The following is a 14,115-nucleotide window of genomic DNA, read 5'->3' on the forward strand; positions in this document are numbered from 1 at the left end:
TGAATAGTAATTTTCATTGTGCTTCAGTTATCTTCACAATTTCCTTTATTAATTTTGTAATATTTCACTTTGAGATCTCTTTGTATGATTACATGTTTGCTTCATATTTACTGACATAATTACTTTACATAATTTAGACTTGCATACAAACAGGTGTAATCACAACACAGTTTTATTCATACACCTAGCGATTGAGTGCTTAAGTGTGTACACTTGCCTATGCACGACAAAACTACACACTTGCATTGACTGACTAATTAAATGGCTTAATTGGTGTAAATTAAGGAGATACTCCATCTTGCTCCATATTAAAAGACTTCACTATAGGTGAGTGGTAATTAGAATTATTCCGTTTGTAATTTTTGTCTAGAAAAGAACTACATTTCACAGATACTTCCTTTTTTCATGATTGTTTCACCAGAAGATGTATTTGTGCTCTGTCATCCAAAATGCTGCAACATTGCTGGATGACTGAGCTAACATTGACACTACCAAGCTAATCTAGAAGCATGTTTTCTTAACACATTGGGCTAGATCACAATTATTGTCTCACTGACAATGCTCTATGAGGTTTTATTTGAAACACTTCTACTATCAGCTTGTTGCAGCAGTTACATGAACCCTTTTTTTTCCTTTTTGACCAAGCTTGTAAGAATTAAAAAGGCCTCCACCTGTGCTTTCCGATACTTTGACACAAGCAAACCCAGACAAATCAGAATGTAGGGATTTACGTGTATGTGGATGTGGATGTGTATGTGTATGTGTATGTGTATGTGACAGGATCCTTATGAGGCTTTCAAAATCAGTAAATCAATTTTTAGTTTGTGAATGTTTGACATGACAAGCAAGCTAGTAAAGCTACAAAAAAAGTCTGTGCACCTACAATTATCTCTGAAGGCGCACAAAACATTTTGTCCACTTTAAAACAAGGAAAATAGAAACCCATTGATCTTTTCTATTGGACTAACACCAAAAATGGTTCCTCAGCTGACATTTTGATCCTCTTCTGTAGTTCTTTTTTACTAATTTTTTTCTGTCTTGTTTGCCCCAATTAACTCATCTACCAAACAAACAAAACTTTGAAAGTTTGTTGTAGTTTGTTGCATGTTGGTACTAATTTTTCAATGTGACTCTGTCTGTCTTTGGATAAGATGACATATTGCTTTGGATGTGTTGTGAGTGTTCATATTAAAGCACGTGTGTTTGTGTGTATGTTATTGTATATTTCAGACAAAATGTTAATCTGTGTGTGGTTTCACTTTCTATTCATATGATGTAATTGTAAATATATAGCAGTATGAAATAAATGACAGATGGTTTGGTGGATGGATGGATTTGCATCCGTGCTCACATGGTTTAATACCTATGGGATTATGCCTAATAAAAGCAATGATAATGTTACTCTGAACCCTTTTCTGTAATTTTGTAAATTGAACTATTCACTACTGTGATCAGTGCCAACAATCAATTATGAATGTGGAGGATTTTTTATTTGTCAAACATCACATTCCAAAGCCAGCCAGCAGTCGCTGAATAATTTTATTTTAGTCAGTGTCCATGATTTGTTTATGTGTGTTCATTTGTCCTGATTCACCTTGGCCAGTCGGGATTATCAGCGTGTCCTCTTTAGCCCTTGTCTCATGCAGTGAGCCAAACATGTGAGGCAGGAATTAGACTGGGGAAGGGTAGAAAACAAAATTACCACAAACAGGGGAATGTAATACAAAAAAGATGATTGAGTACTAAGATAAAGTTTTACCATTAGGTATAGTTTCATATTTAAGGTCCCAAAGAGCAGATATATCAGATTTTTTATAATTCTCATCATAATCAATGTGTTAAATGTTGATCAAGTAATTCCTTACTACATGTATCATATTATGTATATTTCTCAATACAAACATCTGCCACTGTGAGGATTTAAAGTTAGAACGGCAACTCACTAAAAGTGTAAGAATATGGAAACAGATCTGGTTTTGGTGATTAAGCTAAAGGAAAAATAAAACTATAAGATCACATACGTATATTTTCTGTTTTAAGATGAGACAAAACAAACACACACACGCACGCACACACACACACACACACACACACACACACACAGCACTTGATCAAATATCCATCACTAATAACTGAAATTATATCAGTGTGATTTATCGTTCATCAGGACGCAATGGTAATATTTAACCATTTGAGAGAGAACTTTACTTTCGCAAGGCCAACTGGCACTGCAATAAAACTATAATTACACATATCATCGCAGACTCATGTGACAGTGGGAACTCATTTGAAACCACACCCAACCTCAGGCACCCAGTGCATGCATGGCGGTTGCAGCTGTAAAAGCAAATCATTTGTTCATTTCCTTTTGTCTCTTATCTTTGGTTGTATTCTGTTGCTTTTACATTTTACTGTACATTTCTTGAATTTTGAATCTTGAATATTTGTTTGTGCTCTCTCCTGTTCTTTCATCAAGTCAAATCCTTCACCGCATGGCACAAGAGCGCAATCTGCCCGTTTACTACGGCAGATGTGGCGAACTCTGATGAACCTAAAATCTATTGCTCAAGCCCTCTAAGTCTTACACAACGTTCCATGATGATAGCTTTTAACATCTGCCTGCGGATGAAGAATGCAACAAAGCGTGTCCAATCCTGTACAAACTGAGCAGCTCTGCTTAAATCCCTGGTTCAAGCACTAAAGGGTCATTGAAAGCGTTATGAAAGAAAGTGGGATGAAAAATATTTAGGATTTCTGGAGGATGAAATCCTTTGTTGCGATGCATTTGTTTGGAACTTTCTCTCCCAGAGTAATTTTCTCAAACACACTGTCCTACCCTTTCATTTAGCCTAAAGGGAAACAGAAGAGTTTTAGAAAGGCCATGTTAGAGAAGTGATAACTAATGATGACAGTTCCAACCGTTTTTTTGCTGATGGGCATATCATGCCACAACATGAAAACCACTGATAGGGAGTCTGCATAGCATGCACTGTCTTTTCAAAATGTAATTTATTCTCAGGAAAACCTTCCAAGTTCTGGAATTTTCTTGGTGTAATGATAACAGCAAATGCTTATTTGCTTAGCTTATATTACCAGACAGCAGGGGGCGTGTGGTGTCTGTGAGCACATGAACCACGAGGGTCAGACTTGGTTGTTGTTACTGTCTACATGAAGACCAGTTCGATAAAGTACATTCTCTCTTCAAGCAACGGTGTCCTTATTGAGTACCCACAACAAAAACAATACATGGTGTCAGAAGATGGACTTGAAGAGAGGTAACGGACGTGAACATTAACAACAAGGACGAGCTACCGAGGCAAGCTAGCGCGGTAAGCCACCCAGCTAACGGTAACGACGCATCAGCTTAGCAGTGAACTTTTGTTGCTAAAGGCGGTAGCATGGTTGCCGCGTCTGTCACGGCGGTGTCGCACCGTGACGTCAAAATGACGTTTCAGGCATGGCGCTTCCCTTGAAAAGACGGCGCAGCACGTTGTCGTGCACCAGTCGATTTTTGTAACTTGGCGGCGCCGAGCACAACGAACTGGATGGACCGATGTGAGACCAGGCTCAGTGAGGAGGTGCGTTTGTACAGGCAGCTGTACGAAACTCCAGTGAAACAGCACAGGGAGCAACGTAAACTCCCAAAACTGCTGCACAGAGATTGGCAGAACTTTGGGGAAAGAGGGAGAGTTCTGTAAGAATGTGTGGAAGAAGCTACGGGACAGATACGTGAAGGCAAAGAAGAGGGCAGAGACTCTTTTGATGCCGGGGGCTTCAGACCTTTACCTCTATTGACTGAATTAAAAAATTAAAATGATCTGAAAACTGCAGCAGTATCATTAATTACAGTATTCTTGCTCTTGACAGCGGCATTGTTTTCTTCTCCACTTTCGTGGTTGTAGAGTAGCGGTAACCTTCACGTAGCAGCGCCACCTCTTTGACGGAGAAAATTGCAACTACTCGCGCAACGACTTGCGCCACTATATAGGGTCCTATGGCGGGCACGAACTCGTGACGTCATCAACACCGCTCGCGCGAGCAGATGCGGCAACCATGCTAGAGCCTTAACTCGCCGTGAGGACCTAGCGACAGCAACATGGACGGCTTACGGTAGGCGTCCACTATTCCGGCACGTCAAGCCGTATCCAACGCATTCAATTCATTTTCAATGAAATCCGGCCGATCGTTGTCGCCGTGCTCGCAAAGCATGCTGGGATTCCGGCACGGCGAGCGGCAGACCTGCGGCACGTCAAAAAGTTGGGCTCGGCCGGACTTTATGCAAATTTGCCACGGCAGACGGAGTGCGTTATCCAATGACAGTAGATCATGTGTTCTCCTGTGTCGCAGCAGCAGCAGCAGCACAATAGCAGCTCTCCTCGCTCGCAGATCCGGATCCATGGTACAATATGAAATAATGTTCCATTGCTGACGATTTATACACATTAATTTCCCTCCAAAACTCAAATTTTTAGAGGGAGAAACTTCGGTTGGTTAAAATCACAAGTTATTTACTTTCCCCCGGAGCCATACACGCCCCACACACCCACTGTAGTAGCAACACGGCGACAACTAGGCATCCAATCCGGCGAGTTATGTTGACGTGCCGGAATAGTGGACGCCTAGCCTTACACCCACCACCCGCCCTTCAACTGACTGGGAATGTGGCTGAAAATTGGAGAAGGTTTAAGCAACGTTTTGCTTTGTACCTGGCGGCAATTGGACTGGACGAGGAAAGTGACAAAAAGCAAGCGTCAGTGTTTTTGCACGTCGTGGGTGAGGACGCATTGGAAGTCTATAATAACTTCACGTTTGCTGATGGAGACGGAATGAAGCTGAATAAAATAATGGAGCATTTTGAGGCTTACTGTATACCTAAGAGAAATGTGACATTTGAGAGGCACAGATTCTTCACATGTGTACAGAAGACAGGGGAGACAATTGATCAGTATGTAACAGAGCTGCGGAACAGAAGTAAGACGTGTGAATTTGGAGGACTGACAGACTCTTTGATAAAGGACAAACTTGTGTGCGGGATTCCAGATAATGGTCTAAGGGAGAGTCTACTGAGAGAAGAAAATCTCGACCTGGAAAAAGCATTAAAACTGCAGAGCAGCTGAGGCTGTGAAAGTACAAGCAAAAGAACTGTTCAGTGATGTCTGCAAGGTAGATGCTGTGAATAAGAACACACACAGAGTCAATAAAAAGAGTGCTACCTCTGAAATTAAACAACAATCAAAGTCACCATTTAACAGTGACAGAAAAGAAAAGACTTGTGGTCGATGTGGCACGCAGCATCCACCTAAAAAATGTCCAGCATATGGCAAACTATGCAACAACTGTAACAAAAATAACCATTATGCTCGGTGCTGCAAGAATCAAACCCCAAGACAAAGCAAAGTCCATACAGTGGATGAAGATGACATGGAGGAATTCTATGTAGATGCTGTGATAGAAAACAAAATGGGAAAAAAGGATTGGATAATGACACTCAAAGTGAATGACACGCATTTGGAGGTTAAGCTGGATACCGGAGCTCAAGCAAACGTCATATCAGAAGCAGAGTTCAAGAAAATCAGACCCAGACCCAAAATACATGCAACAAAGGTGAAAGTGAGTGGATACTCTGGAGCAGAAATACCTGTGAAAGGAAAATGCATGGTTAAAGTGACACACAAGGACAAAGAGCATACACTAACATTCATCGTGGTGCCGAAGAATGTGCAGCCCATACTAGGTTTAAATGCCTGTGAGAGACTGAACCTAGTTAAGAGAGTGTTTGTTGTAGAAACTGATGATATGGACTATGATGATTTGATGAAAGAACATAGTGACCTATTCCAGGGTCTTGGCTGCCTTTCTGGAGAACACACAATCAGAGTGGATAAAAGTGTGCCACCAGTCATTCATCCATGCCGCAAAGTGCCATTTGCTCTTCGAAAGCCGCTGAAAGATGAGTTGGACAGGATGGAGAACCTGGGAGTAATTGAAAAGATTGATGAACCAACTGAGTGGGTGAGTTCTCTTGTCATTGTGGAGAAAAAGAATGGAAAGCCCAGAGTTTGCATGGATCCTAGAGATCTGAATAGAGTAATAAAGAGAGAACATTTCAAACTGCCTACAAGAGAAGAAATAATGTCACAGTTTGCAAATGCAAAGTACTTCAGCAAACTAGATGCATCATCAGGATTTTGGCAGCTAAAGCTGGACAGTGAAAGCTCAAAACTGTGCACATTCAACAGTCCATTTGGCAGATATAGATTCCGGTGACTGCCATTCGACATTGCCTCAGCACCTGAGGTGTATCACAAAACGATACACATGATTTATGAGCACCTAGAAGGAGTCGACACATCAATGGATGACATCATCGTGTGGGGCAGCACAAAAGCTGAACATGACATGAGACTGAGAAAAGTTCTTGAGGCAACCAGAAAAGCAAACCTGAAGCTGAATAAAGAGAAATGCCAGCTGGGTGTGAAGGAACTGACATTTGTGGGAGACATCCTGAGCAGTGAAGGCATCAGACCGGATCCTAGAAAAGTGTCAGCAATTGAAAACATGCCAAGGCCACAATGCAAGAAGGACGTGCCGAGGTTTAATGGCATGATCAACTACATGGGAAGATTCATACCCAATCTCTCTGAAAAGATGGCGCCACTGAGACAGCTGACTGAAAAGAAAATTGAATGGGAGTAGAATCATGAACATGAGAAATCATGGTGTGACTTGAAAAAACTGCTTACAGAGGAACCAGTTCTGAAGTTTTATGATCCAGTGAGCAGACATCCCAAGTTCCAAAAACTCATTTCAGGGAGATGACTCAGTCTCTCTCCCCCCCGCCGCCGCCGCCCTCTGACAAGCAGTCGCCCTGAGCGCTCGTTGAACAGAGTGTCGCTTTGAACAGATACGCACAGGTTTCACAAGCAACCTCTCCCCACACCACTCTCTCTCTCGTGCCTGCGCAGTCGAAACGCGCATGGTGCACGAGTTATTGCCTGCACGCTCTCACTCGCATTGAAAAAAAAAAAAAAACTCCCTCGAATAGTCTAAAATCCGGGATATTTTATCCGACTCGCGGGCATCTGTGATTAACTATCAATATCAGGGAGACTCCCGGACCTTCCGGGAGACTTGGGATGTCTGCAGTAAGACCTATTAAGATCTCATCAGATGCATCACAGAGTGGGCTTGGAGCTGTTCTTATGCAGAAGTATGATGACTGGCAACCTGTTGCATATGCTTCGCGATCCATGACGGATGCAGAGACAAGATATGCACAAATTGAAAAAGAACTGCTCAGCATAACATATGCCTGTGAAAGATTCCACCAGTTTGTGTCAGGGCAAGCAATCAGTGTTGAAACTGACCATAAACCTCTGATTGCATTGTTCCAAAAGCCACTCAATGACTGTCCGCTGAGAATCCAAAGAATGATGATCCGGCTGCAACGCTACACACTCAACGTGATGTACACCCCCGGTAAGCTGATGTACACAGCTGAGACTTTATCCAGGGCTGTTGACCCGAAAGAGCCGGCGAGCACCAAAATGAATGATGATGTAAAAGCATATGTGAACATGATCACAAGTGCACTGCCTATCGCAGATGGGAAAATGGAGCTCATAAGAACTGAGACAAGCAAAGACGACACGTTGGAAACACTGTGCAACACGATCATAGATGGATGGCCCAACTGTAAGCAAGACTGCTCACCTGTCATTCAAGAGTACTGGAACTGCAGAGCAGAGCTGTCAGTGGTGGAGGGTATCATCTACAAGGGAAGCAAGACAGTCATCCCAAAGAATCTGCGAGGAGACATGCTCAAGAAGATACATACAGGGCATCTTGGCATTGAAAAATGCAAAAAGAGAGCACGTGAGGTGATGTATTGGCCACGGATCAATCAGGATGTGACAAACGAGGTGTCAAACTGCTCGATATGTCTGAAATATCAAGCAAGCAATCCGGCATAGCCACTTAAGCCACACCGACCGTATCAGAAGGTTGGTGCTGACCTCTTTGTTTCTGGAGGAAAGGACTACATTGTGGTCACAGACTATTATTCCCTGTATCCAGAGGTATGTAGATTGCACACCACAACCGCAGAGGCTGTTATTACATCCATTAAAGCCATATTCTCAAGACACGGTGTGCCAGGTGAAGTATTTACAGACAACGGACCACAATTTTTCAACATGAGGTTCAGACAGTTCGCTGCAGAATGGGACTTTGTTCACGCAACATCAAGTCCTCATTACCCACAATCTAGCGGGCTGGTGGAAAAGTCAGTCCAAACGGTGAAGAGGCTGATGGGTAAGGCAAGAGACGGTGACACTGACTTCTACCAGAGCCTGCTGGTATACCGCACAACTCCACTTGAGTGTGGTGTGTCACCAGCTCAGCTCCTGATGGGACGACGCCTGAGATCAAACCTGCCCATCCAGGATGACCTGCTCAAAACAAAGGAGGGAGACAGTGTGAAGAAGGTCAAGGAGCAGCAAAAAGCAAAGCAGAAGTTCTATTATGACAGAGGAAGAAAGAACCTGAACTGCATGCAGGGGACCAAGTGAGGTTTAAAGACAAAACAAACACATGGACACAGAAAGCAAATGTGTTAAGTGAAGTTCAGCCAAGGTCATACACCATACAGACAGAAGATGGAGCTCTCCTGAGACGAAATCGCAGAGATCTTCTCAAGGGACCCGCGACAGTAGAACAGAGGGTTGAGGCTGCTGAACAACCTCAACACACACTCAAGACTCCATCACCTGAGGCACCTACCCACATGCAAGAACAAACACTCAGAAAATCGTCAAGAAACGTGACACCACCTGAGAGACTCATTGAACAGATTTAAACATGTTTATATGTTGGTGGCAAGGTTATGATGTCATGATACCTCTTTAACTGTTAGTACAGTTGTGTACTTGAGTGGTACAGACTGAGGTTAGTGCAAGCTGATTGTGTTGTTAACTTTAAGTTGACTGAGTTTAGTTTACCAAATAAAAAGAGATATATCGTTATTCATCATATAAAGGAAGACGACTTTAAGTTTGTCAAGAGAGTGAGGATTTATGTTTATGTTTGAAAAAGAAAGAAGTCATTGTTATAGAAGTAAAATTCCTTTATGTTGAACTGAGAGGTTATGTTCATAAAAGTAGAATGCTTTTATTTTGAAAGAAAAAAGGGAAGATGTAATGATAACAGCAAATGCTTATTTGCTTAGCTTATATTATCAGACAGCAGGGGGCGTGTGGTGTCTGTGAGCACATGAACCACAAGGGTCAGACTTGGTTGTTGTTACTGTCTACATGAAGACCAGTTCGATAAAGTACATTCTCTCTTCAAGCAACGGTGTCCTTATTGAGTACCCACAACAAAAACAATACACTTGGATGTTATTCACTCACAAAAATATTTAAGAAAGACCTGAGGAACATACAAAGATAATACACTGAAATACACTGATCTAATTTCCAAACTCCTCACATCCAAATATGACACGGTACTTAGTACCAAAACTAAGTCCTGTGATTGACACCTCTTTGGGAAAGCTCCTTTTCTTTTCCTGGTTTTCTTATTCTTTATATTTTTATTGGAAAACTTTCAGTTTCCTTTGCTCTTTGGTTATGTTTATGAACCAAATCTAGTTCCTGTTTTTAAATACTCAATGCAATAATGCAGTGTGTTCGACATCGATATGGAATTACAACATTTTATTCTGTATAGAGAGTGACATGGTCCTTTTTATAGCAGGATCCTATAGTACCAGGGGTTAGGATTTTACTGCTGATGCTTCTCATATTCCCGACAGCTGACTGTTGGTTTGATGTAACAGCTTCTTTTCTGACTCATAGTTTTATTATGATCTCTCATGCCTGTTCTGACAGTGACAGGAAGAAAAGATGCTGTGAGGTGCATAGTTGAAGAATGCATTAAGAACAATCAAATTCTCACTATCAAACCAGTTCAGACTGCAACCTTTCCATAATACTAAGCAGGTGTTTATTCTTATCTAACAGCTTCTGTGTCCTCCTCCTCATATTCTGGCTCTTCTAACCTCCTTTCCTTCCTCTCTCTGATTCAGCTTGATTGTAGAAGTGTTTCCATGTGTTAGGTTGGTGGTTGCCTCTCATTCACACCATTTCCATAGAGACCACACTGTGGCTGTTTTACTGCACCTGAAACGTCTGCCTCTGGAATATTATAATGAAAAACTAGACAACAGCAAAACGGATAATAATAATGATAAAAGTAATCAAAAAAGAAGACATCCCCCAGCCCCCGCGTGCATGGTTCAGTCCAACCACGACGCAGAAATTGAAAATTGGAATATTAACTAATTTTACTTTCCACCGACAAATTACAATGAAATGAACAAACAACATCAATTATCTGTTTTCTGAGTTGTCTGGAAAATTGAAAATTGAAGTTTTGAACCCAATTTTCATCTTTTTCATGTGAATTCTAAAAATGGATCAAAGCACTGCAAAGCGTTACACGGACCCTTTAACTATTGTTTTTGTTAATTTCAATAGTTTTGTTTTCATCATTTCTGTATTGCTTTTGTTTTTTCTCATTTGCTTTTGCCATTACTTTAGCATCAGTTGTTTAACTTGAGCTTTCCTTCTAAATGCTATTTCTGTTACTATTTTATAAGTCAATCAAGCTGACCATCAGACTATTCCCATCAGTAGATCATTCGTGCCAGGATGAGGGTTAGGGCTTTTCCTCCTCTGGCAAGAACTTGGTAGCATCATAGACTATTAAGAAAAAGCAAGGCCAATCCAAAATGGCAGTGTTGCTGTTGAAGGTGATACAAATTTGTTTTGCTCTGTGAAAAAGATGAAGGAGATGTTGTATGATCTTGGAGAGGAACTGGAAGCCACTAAACTTTGACTTGAAGTGAATAAATAGTCTCTTAATGTTAAAACTAAATCTATGGTTTTTGGAGAGAAAATATTAAAAGTTAAAAGAATAAATTTGTCTTATTGAAATGTCTTGGGGTTGTAATTATCATTGTTTAACATGTAAACAACATATTCATCATATTAAATGGAAAATGTTTAACTCTTTAGCAATTCAAAAATCCAAGGTGATACTGAATCAAACCTTTATATATAATTTACACAGTCTACTCACAGATACTACTCTATACTATAAATCTAACTGTGTGGACTTATGGGGATCAATCTTTAAATCACCAATTAACTCGATAGTTTTATAAAAACAAGTTATATGTCTTATTATCAAGGGTGGCTAGTATGATTACACAAACCAACTGTTCTTTAAGTCTCATGTTATCAGATTTACGGTTTGAGCATCGATGTGACATACGGTGTCAATGGTGCGAATTTCTTATCTATAGCAAACGGATCAAATTGAGAGAGCTTTGTATTTGTGGATCATATGCGATTAGAGGGTATTGTTATTCCCTTTTTTTTCCCAGTTTTCCATCCTTGGCCTTTACATGCAGTGATTTTTCCAGGCTCCCTGAATTTATTTATTTTACAATACTACTTTTAAAAGATGTTGAAACATCAAAATTCTTCCAAACGTTTATTGAGATATGTTAATTTTTTAACTGATCAATGATTCTCAGATGGCGTTTGCCACAAAATGGTGAGCCACAGCACATCCTTGATTGGAAAGACTAAGCCTTTGTTAGGTGCTCCTTTTGTACCCAACACTGACACCCTCACCTGTTGCCAATTAATCTGCAGTTTGTAGAATCTTCCAGAATATTACTTGTATATTCAATAAACTTTTGTGTCTGCCTTCGCCTCCCTCTTAACTTTTTTTTAGTGTGCCGCTTGCATCAAAATTGAAATTGCTTTATATTTTCTAAATACAATACAGTTTGTCAGTGAATACTTGGAAAATAATTTCCTTTGTACACAAATCTTTAAAATAGAGGTTCAAATAAAACGAAAAATTACAGATTTACATTTTTTCTGCATTATAGATAATTTACAAACTTTTATGGAAGCAAGGCCTATATTGAATACTTAACTGTAAATATAAAAAATGCCTGAATGTTGACAAGGACTTTGATACAACAAGAATATATAGACATTAACAGTTTTGTTGCTTTCCGTCCATATCATATCTTTAAGTTATTAATGCTTTATCCATCCATCCATTATCTTCCGCTGGTCCGGGGATCGGCAGCAGCTTGAGCAAAGAGACCCAGACGTCCCTGTCCCCGGCCACTTCCTCCAGCTCTTCCGGGGGGACCCCGAGGCGTTCCCAGGCCAGCCGAGAGACATAGTCTCTCCAACGTGTCCTGGGTCTTCCCCGGGGCCTCCTCCCAGTGGGACGGGCCCGGAACACCTCACCGGGGAGGCGTCCAGGAGGCATTCTCACCAGATGCCCGAGTCACCTCATCTGACTCCTCTCGATGCGGAGGAGCAGCGGTTCTACTCCGAGCCCCTCCCGGATGACCGAGCTTCTCACCCTATCTCTAAGGGAGAGCCCAGACACCCTGCGGAGGAAACTCATTTTGGCCGCTTGTATTCGCGATCTCGTTCTTTCGGTCACTACCCACAGCTCGTGACCATAGGTGAGGGTAGGAACATAGATTGACCGGTAAATCGAGAGCTTCTCCTTCTGGCTCAGCTCCTTCTTCACCACGACGGGCCGGTGCAGAGCCCGCATCACTGCAGACGCCGCACCAATCCGTCTGTCAATCTCCTGTTCCATTCGTCCCTCACTCGTGAACAAGACCCCGAGATACTTGAACTCCTCCACTTGGGGAAGGATCTCATTCCCGACCCGAAGAGAGCATTCCACCCTTTTCCGGCCGAAGACCATGGTCTCAGATTTGGAGGTGCTGATGGTCATCCCAGCCGCTTCACACTCGGCTGCGAACCGCTCCAGTGAGAGCTGAAGGTCACGGCCTGACGACGCCAACAGAACCAAATCGTCCGCAAAAAGCAGAGACCCGATTCTGAGGCCGCCAAACCGGACCCCCTCAACGCCCTGGCTGCGCCTAGAAATTCTGTCCATAAAAATTATGAACAGAATCGGTGACAAAGGGCAGCCCTGACGGAGTCCAACCCTCACAGGAAACATGTCCGACTTACTGCCGGCAATGCGGACCAAACTCTGACACCGGTCATACAGGGACCGAACAGCCCATATCAAGGAGTCCGGCACTCCATACTCCCGGAGCACCTCCCACAAGAGTCCCCGAGGGACACGGTCGAACGCCTTCTCCAAGTCCACAAAACACATGTAGACCGGTTGGGCGAACTCCCATGCTCCCTCCAGGATCCTGCGGAGGGTATAGAGCTGGTCCACTGTTCCACGGCCAGGACGAAAACCACACTGCACCTCCTGAATCCGAGATTCGACTATCCGGTGGATCCTCCTCTCCAGTACCCCCGAAAAGACCTTACCAGGGAGGCTGAGGAGTGTGATCCCCCTATAGTTGGAACACACCCTCCGGTCCCCCTTTTTAAAGAGGGGGACCACCACCCCGATCTGCCAGTCCAGAGGCACTGCCCCCGATGTCCACGCGATGCTGCAGAGGCGTGTCAACCAAGACAGCCCCACAACATCCAGAGCCTTGAGGAACTCAGGACGGACCTCATCCACCCCCGGGGCCTTGCCACCGAGGAGTTTTTTGACCACCTCGGCAACCTCAGCCCCAGAAATGGGAGGTCCCACGTCCGAGCTCCCCAACTCTGCTTCCTCATCGGAAGGCGTGTCGGTAGGATTGAGGAGGCCCTCGAAGTATTCCCCCCACCGACTCACAACGTCCCTAGTTGAAGTCAGCAGAGCCCCGCCCTCACCATACACGGTGTTGACGGTGCACCGCTTCCCCCCCCTGAGCCGCCGGATGGTGGACCAGAATCTCCTCGAGGCCGTCCGGAAATCGTTCTCCATGGCCTCCCCGAACTCCTCCCAAGCCCGAGTTTTTGCCTCAGCAACCGTCGAGGCTGCGTTCCGCTTGGCCTGTCGGTACCCATCAGCTGCTTCCAGAGTCCCACTGGCCAAAAAGGCCCGATAGGACTCCTTCTTCAGCTTGACGGCCTCCCTCACCACTGGGGTCCACCAGCGGGTTCGGGGATTGCCGCCACGACAGGCACCGACCACCTTGCGGCCACAGCT

The sequence above is a fragment of the Odontesthes bonariensis genome, chromosome 21, assembly GCF_027942865.1.
Source record: "Odontesthes bonariensis isolate fOdoBon6 chromosome 21, fOdoBon6.hap1, whole genome shotgun sequence".
NCBI lineage: Eukaryota > Metazoa > Chordata > Actinopteri > Atheriniformes > Atherinopsidae > Odontesthes > Odontesthes bonariensis.